The sequence below is a fragment of the Balaenoptera borealis genome (genome assembly GCF_965194805.1).
Source record: "Balaenoptera borealis genome assembly, chromosome: 4".
Lineage (NCBI taxonomy): Eukaryota > Metazoa > Chordata > Mammalia > Artiodactyla > Balaenopteridae > Balaenoptera > Balaenoptera borealis.
Window position 1 is genome coordinate 93,707,322 of NC_138861.1, and position 24,552 is coordinate 93,731,873.

The 24,552-nt window shown below is 35.7% G+C and overlaps 1 long non-coding RNA gene across 1 annotated transcript; it reads right to left on the reverse strand.

Annotated features, from left to right (window-relative positions):
• Window positions 1–1,198: 1,198 nt before the first annotated feature.
• Window positions 1,199–22,902, reverse strand: LOC309627395. The gene is made up of 2 exons (XR_014243718.1): window positions 10,791–22,902; window positions 1,199–9,360 (listed from the first exon to the last, which is right to left on the reverse strand). It is a non-coding gene; the product is annotated as an uncharacterized lncRNA (long non-coding RNA).
• Window positions 22,903–24,552: the final 1,650 nt, after the last annotated feature.

Below are 24,552 nucleotides of genomic sequence, written 5' to 3' on the forward strand. Positions count from 1 at the left end.
AGTGAAAAAATAGGAAAAAATAGGAAGTTAATGTGAAGAGAGATGACAGTTGCTTTGTGAACCTCATGCTTCCTCCTGTAGACTAAAATTGTGCGTGTGTGTGTGTACGCCTATGTGACAGGCATAATGGTTGCTCACACACCACTGCCTTGCGAACAGAGCTTTGATTTTCTCAAGACATCAAGAAGAGATCCCTTGATCTCAGAGAAAGTGGGCATAAAACTTCTTGTTTAGAAAGTGGTCATTTTCCATTTCTCGTGAAAGAGATAAAGGAGAATTCTGCTAAGGGTCTTTGTGTAAAAATTTCACAAGCAGGAAAGTGGCATGAGAAGTTGTCTTACAGCTCTGGCTTACATCCCTGTCTTAGATCGAGGTCTTGATATCTGGAGCTATAGTAGCTTTCTTGTAGCCATGAGTCAACAAACTTAAGACTAAAACGCCAAAATTCTGAGGATCATAGAGTAGAAACATGGAAAAATCCTGGGTTCTTTATGATACACTGAATAACCGAACTCACACTACCAACTTTTTATCTCTAAACTAATTGTTGTGTAGAAGAAAAAAATATTTTTAATAGTACTTATATATTTTTTTAATGTTACTTGCAATTGAATGTGTTCCTGATGATACAGTCTTGGAAGACAAAGGTTAGGAAGTCTAGCAAATTTTTCTTAGTGACTGATAACAGAAAGAAGACTTATCTCTTCTACAGTCTCAATATTGAAGTTTATTGTAATTTCTTATATGATAAGTAGTCTGACAAGTTTCTCTACCTTTATTGGTACATGTCACAAAAAATATCTGATTATCAGGGAAGTCAAACCAACAGATATTTTTCCTTTATTTTCATATTTTTATTTTTAAGCTTTTAAATTTTATATTTATAAATAAATTAATATTTATATATTTATATTTATAATTTTTAGCAGTTAATAATGAACTCCACTAGCTATTCTTCCAAAATTGATATTTTTGATGCAGATATCCTTTGTATTTTTGAGGTAGACTTATCCAATTTAAATTTATTTGAAATAAACAATGGGAGGCCATTTTTCATTGAACACACACTATAACTTAGTGTGTCTTCCAAAGGAAAGCCTGGCACTTCTTGCATTAATTTTGGATCAGAAACGAGACAATAGGCCCAGAAACAAGGGAAAGAAAACCTATAGAGAATTTCAGAACCACTCTACAGAAATGAAAAGGAAAGTAAATTTATGGAAGTCATTAACATTACAAACAGTGAAAACTATAGTGGAAAGAGTATGAAATAAAGTGCAGAATGGTGAAGAAGAATGTGACATTAGGCAATGAAACAGCAGAAAAAAAATCAAAGATGTGATAGATCATAGACAATATTTAAAAAACATTTATCATTTGCCTGACATTATGCCAAAAAATTTGCATAAAGAGTTTTATTTAAGACTTACAACCACCTTACTAAATAAGTTATATTAATTATTCCCATTTTACGAGTAAGAAAACTGAGCTCTGGAGAGATTCACTAACTGACTCACAGTTACACAGCTAACAATTAAAGCAAGGATCGACTTGTGTCTTAGCATAATTGTAAAGTCTATACTCCTAACAGCCATATTATGGTGCTCCCAGTAAATACATTAGGACGGCAGTGCATATTCCTATACAGATCACATCTGCATTTTTGTCTAGCATACGTTTGTATATTCATCTATGCCCACAATTCTATTTTCCCACTAATGCTTCAGAGACTTTAGAACTAAAGTCAAATGTTATAATTTGACTATTCATGTAATACAAAATTTTACCATTGTACATATCAGCCAAACTGTTTTCAGCAACCATTTTCATTTCTGCTCCTCAATTAATGTTAATCACAGTGATTATGCTAATCTAGGTTGTATACAGTATACAAGAAATAACAAGGAGAACCATTTTAGACTAAACAGCCAAAACAAGCTCCACAGTAGACACAAATACTTGAATTGTAAATAATTTGAATCAGGTTATATGCTGAATAAACAGCAAACATTTAAATATCAAAGAACAAGCAGAATTTTCTCTTTATAATAGTACATTGTAGTATTTATCTCTTGATGTTTATACTTTCACATTATTTCTGCCATTTATGTACTTTTTTTAAAAATAAATTTATTTATTTATTTTATATTTATTTTTGGCTGTGTTGGGTCTTCGTTTCTGTGTGAGGGCTTTCTCCAGTTGCGGCGAGCGAGGGCCACTCTTCAACGCGGTGCGCGGGCCTCTCACCATCGCGGCATCTCCCGTTGCGGAGCACAGGCTCCAGACGCGCAGGCTCAGCAGTTGTGGCTCACGGGCTTAGTCGCTCTGCAGCATGTGGGATCTTCCCAGATCAGGGCTCGAACCCGTGTGCCCTGCATTGGCAGGCAGATTCTCAACCACTGCGCCACCAGGGAAGCCCCCTTTATGTACTTTTACATTATTCTGAAACAATATATCAATCTGAAAAAATAATAACAGTTTTGTCTAAAACATTCAAGTTTATTTCTACCAATGGTACTGACTGTCTATTATGTAATATAACACAGGATGATGGTGAATTGCACACACACTCTTTGGGGAGCTAAAAAAGTGACTATCAGTGCTTGGTAGCAAAAGGCAAATTCAGCTGTGAAAAAAAATTGGAGCCTGAGGAAAATGTGCTCTCCTACATACACTTAGAAAATATTCTTCCATGTTTAGGACCAGTTGGAAAAATGTAATGAAGTTCTACAATCAAAAAATACAATGATACATTATAGTCTATATTATTCAATCTGTTCCCACACGGTTGTCAGCTCTCAAAACCAACATGGCAACATGACATCTATTCAGCCCAGGAACTTCAAGCTGATACTTTTTTCTTGCAAAATCGTGCATGGTGGCAAATAAACCAAATCCTATTTTATTTTAAAAATTAATATTTTGTACATCAAAAACTTTTTGCATTAATTTTGATGTGCTTAATATTTTGCTTTATAATATTATTTATCTTGAAGAATAACTGTTTTGGGCTTGTTAAACTTTGTACCTGCAGTAAGTGCCTCACTCACTTCAATTAATCCCAGTCCTACACTACATGAATCTATTCTAATTTTATATGCTAAGAATCATAGAAAAGTCCAGGCATGCCCAATGAACATTCTCTATAAATCTGATACTCAAGGACACATTGTGGTATGCCTTTTGGGGAGTTGCCAAAAAAGAAATCATGACAAGTAATAACCTGAACTAAAGTTTTTCTTTAAAAATGGAATAGGACTAAGAGGGGGAAGACAATTGTCCTATTTTCATGACCTTAGAAACAGCATGCAGGTAAAGGTCTAAAGCTATTTTACAGTCCTCTTTTGTAAGAAGCTTTTTTTTTAAAGTAAAGGATATTTGGCTACTGGAGAGTAAAAACTTAAGCAAATGTATTAGAACCATCACCTCCAAATATGTGTTGTCTTTTACAAAGCGGTCATGATATTTATTTATGAATTCCAGTGATGTTCCCACCAGCATTTTGAAATTCATTCCCGCAACTTGCTCTCAGAGCTAGATTATGAGCCTCAGGAGTGAAGCAGTCTTGTTAATCTAGAGACACAACACATTTTTCTTAAAATAATTTTGCCAATTTAAGTACCTAACACTTACATGAGAAGAATGTTGACTATTACTAGAAACCAAGTCTACTCGCGAAGAATGGCCACATGCCAAGATTAATTGAGTTTAAACGATTTGAGCAAGCTTCAAAGGATATTCCAAAAGAAGAAATTAGAAAATATCTGAATATAAATGAATTCTGGAATAAGAGAATGGGTGCCAGCTTTTAAGAAACTAGTTCACACTTGTTTATCAATGCTCGAATAGGTTTGCCAAAAATTGTTAGATTATTTTATCATCATACCTTATATCTTATTTGCAGCTGTTGTCCTCCAATAGTCTACAGATTGTTAGTTATGCTGGTTTTCTACAGTAAAATCATAGAGTAAAAAAAAAAAAAAAAGACACAACCAAACAAAAGATGTACATATAGTCACATACAGTCAATAATACCCTTGAAAATTCCCAGACATTTCTTCTCATTAAGTTCAAGTTAGCAGGTAGTTGAAGGTATAACTTCCATCACTGGAATAAGTTGTGATTTCTTTAAGCTGAGCACTGGATGAAGTAGTTGGATTGTACTTCGAAGCACGTTGCCAAAAGTACATATCTCTAAATACTAGAAACCCACTCGGTATGGTGATCATTTCACACTATGTTACATATGTGGGAACCAAGGCCAAGTAATGGAAAAACATCTTTACATTCTAGTTTTTCATGGTAGTTCTGGGACATTTGTTTATTGAGTAGAATGTGGGTAAAATAGCTTACACCATTTAAAAGGATATTTTTTTCCTCTATCTTGTGTGTGTGTGTAAGGTATGAATTAATTTTTGCAAGTGAAATGCAGCTATGAAGTAACCTCACTGTATTTAATTGAAGACAGATTTTTTTTTAAAACTTGCTTGATATAGATAAGCTGGACCTCATTAAAATTAAAGACTTCTACTCTGAAAAATACAATGTCCAGAGAATGAGAAGACGAGCCACAGACTGGGAGAAAATATTTGCCAATCTGAAAAAGCTACATACTGTAGGGAGCCTTTTTACTGTATGTGTCCATCTATATGACATTCTGAAAAAGGCAAAACTATGGATACAGTAAAAAATCCAATGGTTTCTAGGGACTGTGAGGGCTGGGCGGGGAGAAACAGGCAGAGCTCAGAGGATTTTTTAGGACAGTGAAAATACTCTGTATGACACCGTATGTCATTACACATTTATTCAAACCCACAGAATGTGCAATGCCAAGAGTGAACCTCAAGGTAAACTATGGACTTTGGATGGTTATGATGTGTCAATGTAGGCTCATCAGTTGCCACAAATATACCATAATGGGGGAGGCTATGCATGTGTGGAGGCAAGTGGTAGATGGGAGATTTCTGTACCTTCCCCTCCATGTTCCTGTGAACCTAAAACTGCTCTAAAAAAAGTTCATAAAAAAGAAAAAAAGTATATGAATGTACAATAGCTAAAAAAAAAAAGGAAATAACCCAGTTCTATCACTTTTTACTTGAGTGACTCAGTAATTAGATAACACTCTGAAGTTTTGCTTATTCATCTGATAAAGAAAACAAAGTAAGACTCAAGTGAAATTATATATATGTTTATATATAATGTATATTAAAGTGTATTTTTAAAGCATTATAATAGCAATTTTCATTTGAAATAAATATAAATACAATATACTAATTTGAATTATTGTATACATATTAAACAATCTTCAAAAATTCTTACCAGTAATTTGTTGTAGTATAATAAAAACACAGATATATGTAATTTTCAACCCCCCCCAAATTAATAGATATATAGAATCTATCTCCCTTGTAGGTAGCATAACACTAGCTAACATCAAATCACAAAATGAAATCAGGAGATCTAGCACGTTTTTTACCTTACCAAATTATTGTTTCCGCGGTGTTTTATTCAGTGTTTTTTCTATTCTTCCTTTCCACATATATTTGTTTTGTGCAACATTTTATGAAATTGAAATCAGAACTGAAGATCTACAATGTGTTACTAATTATTGATTGTTTTAGCAGTAGACAAAGAACTGTGTCTTCGAAAAGTTCCAGTTCTGACTACTTCAGCAACTGTGGCGTGATTTACCAGTTATGTTTAACAGTAAAGGATATCACACAATACTCAAGGCTGAGGCACACTGCCAGCTTATCAGTCAATCAAGCACTAGTCAGTTTCCTACTCACCACACACTCTCATGGACGCTGTGGGAGAAGAGGAAACTATTGGTGACCGACTCTACTTTCAACTGCTTTTAGTATTTCTGATGTAAAGGAAGTCTTTTCTGACCTTCACTTTCCCACCTTCTAATACCTGTAAATGCTTTTGCTTCTAAATACCTAGAATGGATTCTATGATCTGCCAAACTCTGACTCTCCAATTTGGTCTCCAGAAGAGAAGCCTGTCCCTGAGGCCTTGACCACTAGGCCAGGCAGATGATTCAAGGGGAGCCAATCAGAGTTCCTTTCTTTGGGATTTAGAACTGCGAACAGGAGATACCAGTCTCAGCAGGGGTTAGAGAGAGAGATTTCGAATTCTGGAAGGCTCTTAATTTCCTGTTACAGTGCCTGCACTGCTTCCTTATGAGTTCCGTAAAACACACCTTTATGTCCTTAGAACAAATTCTCCCTTGTGACTTAATCTAGCTCAAATTTGTTTTTACTGTTTGGAACAAAATGTTCTAATTTATGTAAAGTTACTTTTATTTATTTATTCTTATTGGAGTATAGTTGATTTACAATGTTGTGTTAGTTTTAGGTGTACAGCAAAGTGATTCAGTTATACATATACATATATTCATGCTTTTTTATATTCTTTTCTCATATAGGTTTTCACAGAATATTGAGCAGAATTCCCTGTGCTATACAGTAGGTCCTTGTTGGTTATCGGTCTTATACATGGTAGTATGTGTGATGAACAGCTACTTTTAAATTGATAGTTCTTATCATGTGAGTGGATATGTCCAAAATAGTAAAGACACTTAAGTAAATGGTTAAAAACACGTGACTGCCCATATACAAGCTCTCAGCAATACCCAGATATGTCTGGGATTAAGAGACACATTCCAGTCCGAAATCCTTGGGGAGCACAGCGCATTCTTTGACCCACTCTGAGTTAGAGATATCAGGGCCATGAGGTTACATGGGGCGGTAGATTTGCCAGGTGATTTTTATAAAACTCAAGATTATTGGTCTGTTTATATGTATTTCCTGAACATTTTTGTCCCTTCAGGGTATGTCTAATATAATAAATCAAAAACAGTCCCTTGTTCCATGAATGCAGTTGGAAGAAAAACTTTTATTACATTCCAATTCTAAGTGAACTAAGAAAAAACTTCAGATCAAAATTAAAAGCTGAATAGATTTCATAAGGGAAAATATATACAATAAAAAGCTTTGTTATTAGCTATTTTATCAATTGGAAATCTCAAGAACACTGCATCCTGACATGCCCCATGCATATCTGGTCTCTGAAAATTAGAGAGATCGACAACAGCGTTAAGATATTTTGAAGGATGCCTGACAAAAAGGCAAAGCTAAAATGATGTCTGTTTGCTTAATCTAAGTAGCTAAAACTAGAGGGGAAAATAAATTCCTCTAGGAAATGCCACACAGTTGAAGGCAGAGCACTTCAAAAGTCCAGAGGAAAGGGTAAGAATTTTTAATACAGAGGTTGATTAGAAATGTAAGAACTCAGAAGTGTTTCTCAAAAGGAGAAGGGTTAGGAAATTTACAAGGAAATCATTTCTAATCAGGGCAGAGACCTAGTGAATTAAGTGCCAGCTCACCTGGAAGCCTCAGAGATTGTAGCCATTGGTTTGAAACAGGAGATCAATTTCTGGCCTTTATGGTGACTTCATCTCAGAAGAGGCATAATCGAGGGAGGAAAGAACAATGTGATTTCACCAAAGTGATGATGGAGGAGGGAGATTGGATTTCAAAGCCCAATTATGGCTTCAACTTATCCTCTGTGAAGGAATCAGGAGCAGTAGGTAAAGAATCAGTATTTTATGATCTTCTAAACCTCTCTGTTAATTTTGTTATTACCTATATTTTTTCATGTGAAGAATATCAGAGGCCTCTTTGAAGAAAAAGGTCTGCATGGTTGTGTGGGTTAATAGAGAACTAGAGAGGCTGTATCCCACAACAAGGGAAGTCAGTTGAAAAGTCAAAAGAACATAATCTAGATGGAAGCAGCTATCAAAGGTAGGAGAGGACAAGAGCAGAGTCAATCCCTACAAGTGAAAGATAAGGATTTGGAGCTTGCTGAAATAAAGAAGCAACCATGAAGACCAGAAGGGTCCACATGTAGTAAAGGAGACCAGACACTGAGCTTAAAAAGCCAGTGCTGTTTATCAAGACTGAGCCTGCTTTGGCCTTGTGGGGCAAGTCCATCACTCAAGTCTCCTGCTGGTCACACTTCAGTTGTGTGACTGGCTAAGTTAGGCAACCTCTTTGTGCCTCAGTTTCCTCACCTGTAAAGAGTAAATAAAATAATACCAGATTAATAAGAGTTGGGAGATTTTAATGTTAGCTAGTGTTTGAGGACAACCTTTTAGCATAGAGGCTATTAAATAATAGGAATCAATAAGAGGTATTATTAGAGAACAGAAGAAAACATAAATATGGAGTGACCTCTGCATCAGAATATATGCATGATTAATTCATTTCTTGAGCAAACAACTAATTTGTCTTGACATGGGATTAAACATGATTTTAGTCTAAAGAATATAGATATTAAAACAAACAAGCAAAAACCTCAATTAAAGGAGTTCAACATATTGAAGAACATACACGTGAAAATACAGCAAAAAAATTATCCGTGGAGAAATGACTGATTTTACTACTGAGGCAGGAAATAAACAAGATAAACCTGAAACATCATGTAGTGTCAAAAAGAAAGTGCTAGGGGCAGAGAGAATGAAAATGATGAGAGTTTAGGGGTAAGTCAAATGGAAGCAGGGACCAAGTAAAAGAACCCCCAATGGACTAAGCTGTAACAATTTGTGCAACAAAATAACTAAAATAGTACTGAATTATAATCCAAAGCATAAAATAAATATCCATTAATCCATACCGATATAAATAATTACATAAATATATAAATAAATAAATAAGGAAGAAAAGACAAATCTCCTATGCAGATGAATCTCAAATAATTTATGTAGATACTCCTCCCTCAAGGAGGTGGAACATGAGTAGTCATTACTGAGTGTGGGCTTCCAAAAAAGGTGTTATAGGAAAAAGAGTAACTTTACAGTAGAGAAACATAACAAACACTACTTCAGCCTAGAGCTCAAAGTCAATAGCAACAATGATGTCATACTGATAGTGTGTACCTTAGATATGATGTGATGAAAAGGATACTTCCCGTCTGTGCTCTTCCTGCCAAAACCCATAACTACTGTCTGTCAAATTCCAGCTGATGAATATTCTCCAAAATACCTGACCAGACCTCCTCAAAATATTAGGATCATCAAAAACAATGAATGTCTGAGAAACTTTCACTGTCAAAGGAGCCTAAGGAGACATTAAGACTAAATGTAGTAGTATAAAATAAATAAGCTACTAGGCTATATTGTACAACACAGGAACTATAGCCAATATTTTATAATAACTATAAATGGAGTATAACGTTTAAAAATTGTGAATTACTGTGTGTATACCTGAAACATATAATACTGTACAGCAACTATACCTCAATAAAAAACAAAAACAAAAAAGACTAAATGTGTGGGATGATATCCTGGATGGGATCCTGAAACAGAAAAAGGACATAAAGTAAGAATTAAGGAAATCTGAATAAAGCATGGTCTTTAGTTAATAAGAATGTATATATTAATATTGGTTCTTTAATTATGACAAATGTATTATACTAATTTAAGATGTTAATGGGGGAAGTAGGTGTGAGACTATAGGAACTCTCTGTATTATCTTTACAATTTTTCTGTAAATCCAGAAATATTATAAAATAGAAAGCTTATTGAAACATACTATACAACAGTGAGATAAGTATTTTCCCTCTATAATATAAACTTCCTGGGGGCAAGAACACTGTTAGGTGTAACTTTCTATTCCCTATATCAACATCTAGCATAGTCTCTAGAACATGTTGGTATCTGGACAAGTTGGTTGAACAAATCAATGAATGCAGGAAAATAGGTGCTACTTATCAACATAATACTGGGTTTAAAGTCATAAATTATGCCTGGGAGTTTCAGGAAAGTTTTTTATAAAATGATAACCAGTAATTTATAGAGTAATATTTATGTATGATGAATACTCCAGAAAGAGCTAAAACCATGTATGTACTTTATCTCTTCCCATTTTAAAATGACATTGTGTCATATTAATAGTTAACTCTTCCCCCTTGTCTCAAACTTACCACCTGCTTTTACTATAGTTCAGACATAATGGTCCTCAACTTAATTTGTTCTTTAAATGGGCCAATTTCTTTCTTGCTCCAAATCTCAACCCATCACATCCACCCCGCCTTCCCTCCTCCTTGCTTTCCCCCTCCCACCCTTACCTAATCAATTCTTACTCAGTCTTTTAATCTCAGATTAACTGTCATTTCCTCCAGGAGTGACTCCCTGCCTCCTGGGACTAAGCTAGGTTTTTGTTTTTGTTTTTACTCTTTTATATCACCCTCTATCTTTGTGTTTCTCCCATGTCTCTTATATCATTGCAAATGCACACACATGCATGCACACATACACATTTAATGACTGCAAACTCTACAAGAGCAAGGATTACGTTAGTTTTGTTCACCCTTGCATCTCTTGCATCTAGCATGATGTCTGAGACATGATAGGACACAATACCTACTTGTCATATGACAATGAATGAAAATACATTAAATAGAAATAGAAAATTTTTAAAAATTATGAAAACTAACAGACAAGTGAGTTATCAGCTCAACTCCTCTACACCCCCAAAGGCATCATCTTTCCTATCTCTCCCTCTAGCTATTTAACGTAATTTCATATCTTCTTATCACTCATTTTACTACAAAATAACATACTTTGCAACTTCTCCATAGTATTCTCTCTCTATATATAATATGCTATCAGTCCTTAAATTACTTAATATAAGAAAGCTATTACGGGAACACATGATAATCCTTTATGTGAGCTAGAAATCCACATACACACAGAAAGAAATTAAAAGGACATATTGTTTACTGACCTTGCAGCCTAGTTTAAATTTGCTTCAATTTAAGGGACTCCTTGGAACACAAAAGCTATGTTTTTCAGCTCCATGTGGACGTACTGCACTACATGAAATATTTGGCTGGGTTCAGTGTCTGAATCCAAAAATATCTCCTTATGTTATTATGACTGCTGCTATCTCTTACAAAATTAGCTGAGCCGTGGAGATAAGAATGTTCTTCTGTTTCACACATGACATGCACACTCATAAACGTGTAGGCATGAGAGAATAAAGGGAGAGGGGCAGACACACACAGAGCTTTCCTAACGTGGAGCACAAAAGCAATTTTGATCATAAATATTCTGTTCTCGAACTACAGAGCAGTGGGACCCAGTCACAGGATCCTATAGAAATTTACCCAGTGCTAGCTGAATTGATTTATCCTTGCAGAATCTAAAAAATAAAAATTAAAAAAAAATTAAAAAGGCTTCAAATATCTCAGTTAGGGTAAATGTGTTAATATATTTTAGCTTTTTTAGACCATTAAAAATCAGACATTTTGCTTTGCAGAATATCATTAGTTCTATGAGAAAAGTAGGGTTTGGGAAACTCAATTTTGAGGGCATTAAGAGAGGAGATAGAAAAGACCTTATATAAGGCAAAATGGCTTAATTTGATCTTATTCTGATTTCATGTAGTCAGAGACCCCTCTAATTAAATCTAATTGCCTCCGTTATTAATGAGAGCTTGTGCACTCCTAAGAACGTAAAATGTCCCTAAAAGCAGATATATTTCGTTTATTTACAACTCAAGGGTCTACTAGAAAAATGCAGCAAACTGTGCTTTTACCTGGGTAAGGAGCTCAGGAAAGTGACCAGAGGACATTGGAGGAACTCTTCCCCTTTTTATCAGTAAATACCCATTTTGCAATTAGGAGAGAGATTAAAACAACACATTTAATTTAGGAATTTGAACTAAATACCTCTATTTGCGTGCAAAATATATTGGACCATTTGAAGTGGCAAAATATTAGGGAACATGAAGATATGTAGATACAATGAATTTATAATTTCATCCTAGTAAAATAATTCTTAAATTCCTAATTCATGCCAATCTATGAAATTCTGCCTAAATTCTTACTTATTGAAAAATTTTCCACAAAAACTACTTTGTAGAATTGCTTTCTGGGGACAGGTTGCATATCAACACTTAAGAGTAACAAAACATCAAATTCTATAATGTCCACAAGTCCAGTAAATATCCAGAGGGGTTATTCTACCTGGGTGCCCTCTCGGGCCAGGAAAAGTACAATCACTTACCTATAGGAGACTAAATCTAGTGAGGCAGATGCTTGCATACAGTCACTAAAATGGAATGTGATACATAATTTAACAAAAATATGTGGACTGTACTATAGGAACTTGGATGAAAGAGCAATTAATTCTGCACCATCAAGGGTAGTTTCAGAGAGCTGTTCCTTGAACTGGGCCATAAAGAGAAGAAAATTCCTTCTAAAAATAGTGTAAAATACATAATGATTATCCCCAGAGGTTATCTAGGGATTATTTGGCCTCTCCAAATCACACCCCTCCAAAAATATTAATTTATTCATTTTAAAATTGAGGTATAATTAACAGATAACGTTGTGTAACTTCAAAGTGTATAATGTGTTGATGTGGCACATTTATGTATTGCAATATGACTGCCACCATGGAAGGGAACTTTAGCCATGCATCAAAGAGGAGATATCTCAAAATCTGAAATCTGGGGACTTCCCTGGTGGCTCAGTGGATAAGACTCCAAGTTCCCAATGCAGGGGACCCAGATTCGATTCCCTACTCAGGGAACTAGATCCCACATGCATGCCACAACTAAGAGTTTGCATGCCACAACTAGGGAGCCCACAAGCTGCAATTAAGACCCAGTGCAAATGGAGGTATTTGTAGTGAGGTGGATGGAGTTAGAGTCTGTCATACAGAGTGAAGTAAGTCAGAAAGAGAAAAACAAATACCGTATGCTAACACATATATATGGAATCTAAGGGAAAAAAAAAAAAGGTCATGAAGAACCTAGTGGCAAGATGGGAATAAAGACACAGACCTACTAGAGAATGGACTCGAGGATATGGGGAGGGGGAAGGGTAAGATGTGACAGGGTGAGAGAGTGGCATGAACATATATACACTACCAAATGTAAAATAGATAGCTAGTGGGAAGCAGCCGCATAGCACAGGGAGATCAGCTCGGTGCTTTGTGACCACCTAGAGGGGTGGGATAGGGAGGGTGGGAGGGAGGGAGACACAAAAGGGAAGAGATATGGGAACATATGTATATGTATAGCTGATTCACTTTGTTATAAAGCAGAAACTAACACACCATTGTAAAGCAATTATACTCCAATAAAGATGTTAAAAAATAATAATAAATAAATAAAAACAGGCAAAAAAAAAAAAAAAAGACCCAGTGCAACCAAATAAATAAATAAATATTTTTTTAAAAAAAGTCTGAAATCTATCCTAATTTACTTGGGTTTCACTTGGTTTGTAGGACCACATTTGCTTTTACCTGAGTGCACACAGTCATTCAGAAACACACTTTTGCCAAGAATAGAATCGTCCAAAGACACACGGTCACACAAAGATAATGTGAAAAATACTCTCACTTACAAAAACTCTTGATTTTCAAGATGCATTCAATAAAATTTCTGAAAAAACAGATAGAAATATAGATGATTTAAGTAAGTCCCTCCAAAAACATAAATAAATCTCAAGTTTAAACATGTTTTTAAATTCATGGTAAAAGTTATTAAAGAGTGTGCTGTAACCTTAACTCCATGTTAAGCATCTCAGGTTAGCCACACATTAACGAATGAAGCAGACAATCTCAGATGACTCAAAATGATTCCCATTGACTACTGTTGAAAAGAGTAAAAAGATGCTTTTGTACATTAAGTGTGAGCAATATTCTATCATGGAGATAGTCTAGGCTGAGCCAATGGAAATTAAAGAAAACAAAGATAAAGAAATGGTTGTGGAGCAAAGATGATAAAATGAGGACTCATTTGACAGCAGATGCCTCCTTACATTCTTTGCAACTTTTCCAACAACCATAAAGTAGGTAGAGTCTCCATAATGTGGATGAGAAAAGTGAGTTTCCAATAGGTTAAATAATGGGTCTCTGGACCCCATCAGTGAGTAGAAGTGCTGGGCTTCAAAATTATCACGACCCCATTTAGAAGCCAGTGTCTCTTGTAGCTGCAATATTATTCAGGATTTAACTTCTATGCAAGAAAACTGAGCAGTGTCATAGCAAATTTTAGTTGGTTGATTGCAATGAAAACCATGTGGAAAACACTGTGGTTTGTATATGTCAAAGACATTCTGAAAAATGCAAGGTCTACACTGTCCAATTTTTATGGTTAAAGGTCTTTTCTTCTACACTCATGCCCTGATTTTATAGTTAAATAATAGATAGTGACAGAAAAAAAAAAGAGTGACATATATTCCAGTGGAATAACAGGATGCTGTCCCTCATTTCATCTCATAGAACGCACACACACACACACACACTTACACTTTTTTATACTGAATTTAAAAAGCAAAAGAACAAAGTAGGCTCTAATTAAGGGCACTGGCATTAACCTAGAAACTTTTTCTTTGTTATGTTGGAAAATTGCATCACACTTAACAAGTTGTGGTTTAACTTCATTACTTTCATACACTTCATTAACTTAGAGAAAGTTAAGAGGAAATAATCTATGCATATATTATAGTCCTATCGAAAAGATATCAATCTCTTGAGCTGAAAATATATTCATAAGATTTTACTGTCCTTATATTTAATGAAGAAGAAATCAAATTACTTTTACTTTCTAAGGGAAAAAATCTCAGATGATGTATTTGGATATCTAATTAAAATGCTTATGTACCTTGCCTAATTAAAACTAGACACTTATTCAAAATAACAGGGTGTCTAATGCATCTGTTTATAAATAACTCAGAAGAAATGCCTAGAAACTAGGAGAAGCAGAGTAACTGAACTGTGTTCATGCATTAACCTTCATTTCCCTCCATCCTTTTCACAGGAACACCTTGTGTAAAACAAACCTTGCCCTAATCAAGCTTTTTAAAAAAACTTTCAGTGGTGGCAAGCATAAAGGCAAAACATCTAAAGCTAAGAGTTTAATTTTTTTTTCAGCCTCAAGTGTTATGACCACAACCCAGAAATGCATTAGTCAAGCTGGGATTAGATGATGGCTTTTTTTAAAGGACTTGAACGATTTCATGAATGCAAAATGAATCCCAAGAGCCTGCCTATTCTTGATTTGCTTAAATGTCTTTAATCATAGAAAGAGCCTCTATCTGAGAAGACAGAAACTACTTGTAAAAATCCTAAACAAATCTTGGATGAGGATCTGAGGCATGCCATAATGTTCCTAAATCTTTGAATGAATAGAATAGGTTAATGGAATTTTGACTGGAATAGGGAAGAACTCAAACTTGGTTTTAAGACTCTTCACAAGAACTTTCCTAGAACCTAGGTCAAAATCCATTGTGTTGCAATCTGCTGTCTTCATGGCCTTTATAAACTCTCAGATATGATTCATGTTTATCCTCTCAGGTTTTGAATATTAGGAGCTACAATTTCAGAGCCAATCCAAAAAGAGAGAAAGTGTTGTGTTTAACTGCAATAATTTTGTATGCCCCGCATGGAAATTATAGATGTCTACAGATATTTGTGAGAGAATTGCTTTTTCTACAAGATAATAGGAATAGAATAGAATAGAGAGGTAATTTTGTGAATTCATCCTTTCTAAAACAGGCTAAGACATCTGAATGTGTTCACAGTGAAATTAGAAGGCCATTCATTTGAGGAGGATTCCATTAGAGAACAGACCGTTAAGAACCTTTCCAATAAGGCTTCCTATAAAGTAGTTAAAAGGCTGTTTTCCTTTCTCCCACCTTCCCCCCCTTCCCTCCTTCCCTCCCTCTTTGTTTCCCTCTTTCTTTTCATCTTCTGTCCTTCCTTCCTTTGTCACATGTTGTTGGGCATCAACTATGTGCCATGAACTGGGTTAATTAAATGCTGAATATTGTAGACACCCTGCCTGTCCTCTGGGGACTTAGAATCTAGTTGAGGAGGCTTTTCATGTCATTGATCTCAATGACCAACTGAATCCACCTCAGAGACTACAAAAATAAAATCAAACCTTCTTTCTTCCTGTTAGTGAGCTTTTCAGTTGGTAAGTTACTATTATCTATTATCAACTTCAACTCCATGTATAAATCTTGAAATCGGTTCTACCTCACGTCAAAGATTGGCTACCCACCAATATTTCAATCCCAGACTTTCCTCCAGCTCTTCTTTAAGATTCAGAAAAAATAAATAAAAGTACAATGACCTCTGAAGGAGCATGACAACATTTTAATTAGCCTTGCTTCAGATTTGCTTATGTTGACGTTAGGTCCTTATAATTCTAAAACTGACCATCCAACATGTATTTCTAAGATTTGAATACGCATATTGATTGACTTGGGTTTATTTTTTGCAAACCCTATATCTTGAATTTTTATTAATCTCACTTTTGAAGTTTGAGTTCTATCAATTATAAACAAACATACATAGAAGTTACAACTCACAGAAATTCAGTAGTCTTATGTAGGCCAAAAACTGTGCTCATAGAATACCCAGAATCATTTAAGTCTCTTTGCAAAGATGCAGTGCCATAAACCTGTGTACTCTGTCCACCTGGGACCACCTCTGCAGTCAGCTTCTCCCTGGCCTCTGAAGTACCACTAGATTATTCAAGAGAGTGAGATGCCTCTGATTTATAGGAAATATTTTTTGAAGGAGATGTTCATCCAAAGCATTAGAAAGTCTCTTTCGCTGCTGAAAGGGTGTGTGCAAATAGTCAACTATGCTGTGTCTGAAGGGCTGGAGTGAATGTGACTTCACTTGTCAACCAGCTGGTAGCATGCAGTGGTGAAGGGCAGAGTCTAGAGGCCGATGGTCTGGGTTTGAATTGGTAATTCACTGTTGGGTGACCTTGGGCAACTTGCTGAAACTATTTGTGTCTCAGATTCCTCACTGGAAGAGTGAGATAATTAATTTTCTCATAGGGTTGTTTTGAAGGTTCTAAGTTAATATTAGTAATGCTCTTGAAATAGTACCAGCTATATAGTAACACATATGTCTATATGTATGTATGTATGTATATACTAGGTTACTTTATGCTAACTTGAAAATGAGCTGTCATTGACTTGAGCAAAGAGACCCAGAAATAAATAATCACATGTCCAAACCTCACCTTTCTCTTGTTGCAGGCAGATATACCTCCTGAATGAGTGGAAACATGGAGAAATACAAGCTGAAGAAGAAAGTTTAGTGTTAAGGTCAGATAATCAAGAACAAGAGTGAAGCCATATGGGAATTACAGTGGGAAAGTCCTGTAAAACTCTCCCTTGCAGATTATTTCTTGTACTAGTTATGGGAGACAGTGTTCACCATGCATCTCTCCCTGAAAAAAACATCTTGAGGGTAATGATTGCTTTTTCTTTTTTTTTTTTTCTCCAAATACAGACCAGAGGCATTATTCTGTCTCTTAGTTACCCTAGTTAGCTCTAGGTAGAGGAAATCATTCCAGATATGATATTCTTACCTACCACTCTTAAGACACAGGAACAGTTAAGCAAAATTCACACAAAATTTCAAGGAGGAATCCGCTGGTTATTTTAGTATAGAAAAAGGATCCATCTCTCTTTCTACCCCAGCTCAGAGATGTGAGTGACATTACCTCTAAACCTAAATTCACTGAAGTTAAGAGAAGGGCAGATTCAAAAAGAATAGAGAGATATGTGGTCTTTTTAATAGCATGATTTCCTAGAATCTATTTGTGGATTTCATTACTAGATAGTCACATCTATATTGTCTTTAAAAAAAAAAAAAAGAAACACAATGGTAAGTAGCTAAAATAATCCAAAGTGAACAAAATATTCTTCTGACTTTAAATCTCATGCTTATTGCCTAAACAATTTGAGGACTGCTGCCCTTTGATTTATTTCTATTTACTGCATATGGATTCTTCGTCTCACTTAAAAACTTTTAGTGTTTTCATCAAATAAGAAAAGACAGCAGTGTAAAAGAAAGAATCATTTCCTCTCATTATAACTATCTTGGAGCTCCAGTTGACTCAAAGGAGTTGTGTACAGAAAGAATAAAATGGCTTTTTAAACAGGTAGTAAATGGCTCTGAATACTTTTGCCCTATTGTGTTTAATAAGTGCCATTTAAATTGCTGGACCCAGCACTCTCTATTACATTTAATCTTGGTGAAAAAAAGTAAAAATATCAGGAAAATGTTATCTACACAAAATTAAGACCAGTACAGATAGATGTTTTAATTCAAGCATCATTTGTAGCAATTGATTTATTTTAATCTCAATGGCAGTATGTAATTTCCTGTTAAAATAAAAGCCTTTTCAAAACTATTTGTAGAAAATGCAATGTGAGTCATTCTGGAGTCTAAATTTTCATGCAAATTCACAATCTTTCAAATATTTAGCTTTTTTTCAATTACTAAAGTGACTAGAACATTCAAGACTAAGTTAAAAGCATACTACTGGGACTTCCCTGGCCGTCCACTGGTTAAAACTTCACCTACCAACGCGGCAGGTGCGGTTCGATCCCTGATCAAGGGAGCTAAGATCCCACATGCCTTACGGCCAAAAAACCAAAACATAAAATGGCCAAAAAACCAAAACGTAAAACAGAAGCAATATTGTGACAAATTCAATAAAGACTTTAAAAACTGTCCACATCAAAAAGATCTTTAAAAATAAAAAGTGTACTACTGAAAAGCGATTGTGTTTCTTTTTGACCTGTCTCAGCAAGGAAAGGAGAAAGGAAGAAAAAAAGGAAGAAATAGAGGGGTGGGGGAAGGAAGGAGGGAGGGAGAGAAGGAGGAAGGAAGGAAGGAAGAGAGAGAGGAATCAAGGGAAGGAGGAAAGAAAGAAGGGAAGAAAAAAGAATGGTATAGAGGCTCAGGGTGAGTGGGGAGATACAGAGAAGAAAACAGAGAGAGAGAGAGATTCATTTCTAACAATTTCTTTAATGTATGTGTATAAAATTGATTCTGGTTCAGAACATGAATCACCCTCTGTATTTGTTTTGCTCTTAAATGGTATACTGGATTACGAAAAAGATGTGTTTTAAAATTCTACATTGATATGCACCATGTAAGATACTACAAAGCATGTATTTCTCAACACTCAATAGTGACCTGGAATTTGGCCAGATTAAAGAACAAATCACCTTTAGAATAGTGGTTTTCGACTAAGGGCAATTTTGCTCCCCATTCCCCACTCTGGGAGGAAGGCGCATTTGGCAACGGCTGGAGAAATTATTTTTTAATTTATTTTATTGAAGTATAGTTGATTTACAATGTTGTGTTAATTTCTGGTGTACAACAAAATGACTCAGTTATACATATAATTGTAATGACTGAGGGAGGAGGTACTACTGGCATCTAGGGGGTAGAGGCCAGAGATGTTCCTAAATACCCTACTGTGTGATTTATCTGGGTTACAATGTTAATAGTGTCACTGGTGAGAAATCCTGCTCTAGAAAGAAACTCTTGTCCTTTCCTCACAGTGTGTGCTGAGCTAATTAGGGAAATTCTCTGCACGAGGAACAATTATTGAAGCAGATTTGAAAGTCTACATTGGAAGATGATGGGGGATGGTGTTAAGCACATAGAAGTATGGACCTTGAAGTCATTCGGATAGGGTTTGGGATTCCTTTCAGTTAATAGCCAAACAGTGTATTTTAACTTCATTGAGATTCAATTTCTTCATCGAAAATGGAGATAATAAAATCTAATTCTTTTATTTATTTAGACATGATAATGGGTTGATATTAAATTCAAAGCTTGGAACATGGGTAGTTAACAAATAATTGTGGCTTTTATCATTGCTATTTTTATCGTTATCATTCTGAAAGCATAAAATTAAACTCATATTAAGAAATTTCTAGATCTTCCAACAATTTTCCTCCTATCCTCACAAGTTAACTAAAATTAACATCGCTTATATTACAGCCTATGAAATGGCTGTAAATGTAAATTTATTTATCATCATAAACACAGGATCTGCCATCACTCACCCCTTTCTAGTTCTTCCCATATTTACAGACTTCTACTATTTCACAAAGACATGCTCTTCTTTATTATAAACTCCTTAGTCATTGCCTAGGTATAAAAATTTATATTACAGCTAAGGATGCAAGTGGCTATCGGTCTTCAGCTGACAATTAACAATATTAATGTCATCTTATATATGTAGAAACTGAAATGCTGCATAAAAACATTAACAAGAGCAGGCAGAGGATGTGTGTGTTTGTATTGTACAAATTTATTATTATGTATAACACTCAGACTATATTAATCAGTGATGGGTCTAAGGAAGTTTAAAACAAAGAACATTTTGATATATATTAATTTACATTATTCTCAAAGTGACACTAAGGATAGGTGTTATTTCTTGTAAGTTCCAGATTCCAAAACAGATATTCAAAGTTATGCCAATGTGTATAATAAAGAGTAAAGTTAATCTCAAAGAAAGTCATTACGGCCCACTTTTTTGGCTCTTTGTGTTATTATAAATCATAGTCACTTTTCATGAACAATGAATAAAGATACCTATTAATCAGCAATCAGTCACTCAAAATTAGTACATTAGTGAATGTTGAGACTGTTGAAATATTCTGAGTGATTTAGCAGAAAATGTGCTCAATTACTTCCAAGAATATTGTTCCATAACTACAAATAATGTCACTCTTGAAATTCTTCAGAATTGGGACATAACATTCCTTACTAAAAAGAGACCACAAAAACAAAGATAAGATATTATGGTAAGTATCTTACCAATCTGGGGAGTCTTGAGATTTTTGTCAATCTTGGGAGTATTGGGGAGGCTCTATCCTTTCACTAGCATTTATGTCACAAACAATCTGGGGAAGATGCTGAGAAACCTGTAGATTCTCTATCTCTGTCTCTATCTCCAACTCTATTTTTATGTATATCTATAGCTTTACAAGAAGATCTATGGGATGAGGATGTACATAAATGCAAGAAGAAAATATTCTACCAAGGAAGTGAAAGAAAAAAAAAATAATCCCCTGTGGTCAAATAATCCCCTGTGTTTTTTTCTTAATTAAAAAAAAAAAAACAAAAACTCCTTTGGGTTCAAGAAAGAAAATGAGCAACTGTCTGTTTCTCATCCATAAATCAATTCATTCTGCTGTGAGAGAGTGAGATGTGAGGCAAGAAGCCAAGAGAATTTTATGAAACTCTCTCCTCTAGGAAATGAGAAATGAAGAAATAATATTTATCTCCCAAATTAGTTTCAAGGAATTAGAGAGATGATTCGTGAGCTGAAATAATCAGAGAAAGTGGTAGGGAATCTAAGGTTGATCTAGGCCTTGCACCGTGGGCAGGATTTGGAAGCACACATTTTGGGATGAGGGGAAATGCCCTAGAGACTGAAATCTACCAGGCAAGTTCAGAAACAGTGAAGATGCCTAACTGGGGCACAGAGTGATCATGAAGAGATTAAGGAAGATTCAACTGAAAAGTGAAGAAGATAAAACTGTGTGAAGAGAACGCTGAGAATATGCATCTGTTTTTCGGTATTGATTTTTTTCTTCAATGAGTATCATTAAGCACATATTGCAGGTATTAAGATTAAAACATTCGATAAAAGGCAGGTAGTAGGTAAATTCTTACAGAGCTCTTTGGAAACAGCCCTGAGGCTCTAGGCTGCAGACACTATGGGATAATCTTCAAGATGACACAATCAGAATCAACAAGCTAAATCATTTTCTGTTTTGGGTTCTCCCCTGAATTGGAGAGAGGGTCAAATTGGCCCAACATGAGTTACCCAACACGAGGCCAGGGGAAAATGGAAACCCTTAGCTGCAAACAACTGGCAAAGGAAAACTGAGGTCATTTTACCAAAAGAAGGTGGAAGGGGTGCTTGGTTGATGAAAAGGGCAGATGCCCACCAATAGTGATGTATCAAAATAATGTGGAAGAAAGATTAAATAATACACAGTGTGGGTATAAAGAATGGAACTAAGAGGTAGAGCTGTATGATAGGATGTAAGGATGTCTGCCCCTCCTCTTCATTGTGTTCTGGAAATACAGGACACTTGAAGGTACAACCTCTGATTTCTTTATTTTCTTACCTTTAACGTTTGACATCGCTGTTCACTGTGCTTGGAATATTTATTTTCCTCTTATTGTCTAATTCCTCTTTATCTTTCCAGGTTAAACTTTAATGAGACTCCTTTTTCAGCCTCTCCAGCTGCCCCAGGCAGATCAGCCTTTTTATGTTCTAAGAACTATAGATATGTATTTCCTTACTGTGATATTTATTTTTGCATTTAGTATTACCAATGTTCCAACTAACATGTTCCTTAAATTCATGGAGCATGTCTTCTTCAACTTTGGCATTAAGCAGAGTTGCAAATATTTGTTGAAATATATACGGTATGATGCCTGTAGCTTCCTTCTGCCACTAAAAGCAGCAGATTCAGGAATTTCCTTCTGGTTTGGTTAGCATCTTTGCCTTCATTGCACCCCGCACTCAACCGACTGAAGCAGAATGATCTGAAAGCAACTAATAGGATGACCATCAACCTATGAGCTCAATCATTCTGCCTAACTCAGTCAGATTGTAACAGAACTGAGACTGAAGTATGCTAATTGAATTAAATTCATATTCAAATAGCCACATGTGGATAGTGGCTACCACATTGGACAGGGTATGTCTAAAAAGTACAATTATTGGCCACAGCAGCAAAAATGGCAGCAGAGGCAGAGATGAGCCAACCACAGCTGTGGTTAAGAATGGATAAAGGGGGCTTCCCTGGTGGTGCAGTGGTTGAGAATCTGCCTGCCAATGCGGGGGACACGGGTTCGAGCCCTGGTCTGGGAAGATCCCACATGCGGCGGAGCAACTAGGCCCGTGAGCCGCAACTACTGAGCCTGCGCGTCTGGAGCCTGTGCTCCGCAGCAAGAGAGGCCGTGATAGTGAGAGGCCAGCTCACCGCGATGAAGAGTGGCCCCCAATCACCGCAACCAGAGAAAGCCCTCGCACAGAAGACCCAACACAGCCAAAAATAAATAAATAAATATTAAAAAAAAAAAAAAAAAAAAGAATGGATAAGGGGATCCATGGCAGTCAGGAGATGAATGTAAGTGTTGAAACTGGGTGGTATAATGAATAACAATTCAGTTCCCTGAGAGACAGGGCTTCAGCTGCTAAGATGGACCCTAAACTTTCTTATTTCTCACAACTACTGGAACAACCTGAAAATTCTCAGTTCTTGGAAACAGAATGGCACTAAATAATTCAATCACAATATTAGGATTTTTTTTTTTTCAGGAAGGGAGATGAGAACAACCTTTGCATGGTCCATCCCTTTCTTACCATTATCCCCGTTACACTTACTCCCTATCCTTCCACACTCCATCCCCAAAACACCTGCATACCCTTCCTTCTCTATCATTTCCCCATCCTGAATCTCTTCCAGTTCTTCAAACTTTCATGCTCTCTCAGACCCCCTGTCCTTTATACAGTTATTTTTCCCGGAAAAAAACTCTTCATCCCTCATCCCCATCCATCCTCATTCCTGATCTTGGATACCGCTTTGGGTAGCTATTCCTACTGCAAAAGTCTAAGATAGATGCCTCAAAAGCTATCCTAAACAACTTAGTTTCTCATCTTTGACCATACCAAGTTCTTTTCAGTTTCAATGTTGTTTTTCTCTGGCTATCTCCATATATTTTATAACTGTAAGAGAAGAGACCATCGATAACTTGCTCATTGTACCCCAAATATCCATCACTGTGTTTGATATACCTCATATTATTATGTTAAGTTAATAAATTACACCCACATTTTCTGGAGGAAATGCACAATGTTAAAAAGTTAGGGGGGAAAAGATATATGAGCAATTTTTCTGCAAGAATATGATACATGTTTAGAAAGGTTATTCTGAGTTAAGTTATCCTTATGGATTGGAAAATGAGGAGAAATACCTTTAAAAGTCAGAATGAGAATGACCATTTTAGTAGACAATTTTCCAGAAGTTTTTTCCCTCCACAATTGGAGAAGACTGAGAAGTGCCATCACATCTTCGAGAAGCTGTTATTGAAATGCACTTTCTAATTGGGATCTTAGCCTAGAAATTATGCTATGCCCCACACAGTTATAACCAAGACTTATGCATTGGTTAAAACTGAATCGACTTACAGCTAAGATATAAATTTAGAACTAAGAGGAACATCTAGACATTCCTAGATAGTAGTTGACCCTGGTGTGAGTGAAATAAATATGTTCCACCTGGTTCCTCTATGCTGGTTATTTTAAATGTGTGTGGAAGGAGTGACACTTCTGGGAATTCTTTGCCATGGTGTCGTGAGGGTCCAAGTAGTGCAGAGGTCAAGGCATTTTTTTCATGAGTCCAGTGAAAGCAAGCAAGGCAAATGTCATTTCCAAATTAACTTCTGGTAATTTGGCTCCAATCCACTATCCTGAGCAATCTTTTTATATTTGTAATTCAGGTTGATATTAAACCTGAGTATATCTTTCTGTTTACATATCTTCCTGCCCTTGAAGAGTTAAAGTATAAATTGGTGCCCTCATCTCCATTGAAGCACCAGAGCGATGCATGATTCTTTTTCACTGGTGGTTCTGATTACAATAGAGTGAATATTATTTTTCCACCTGTGCCACTGTC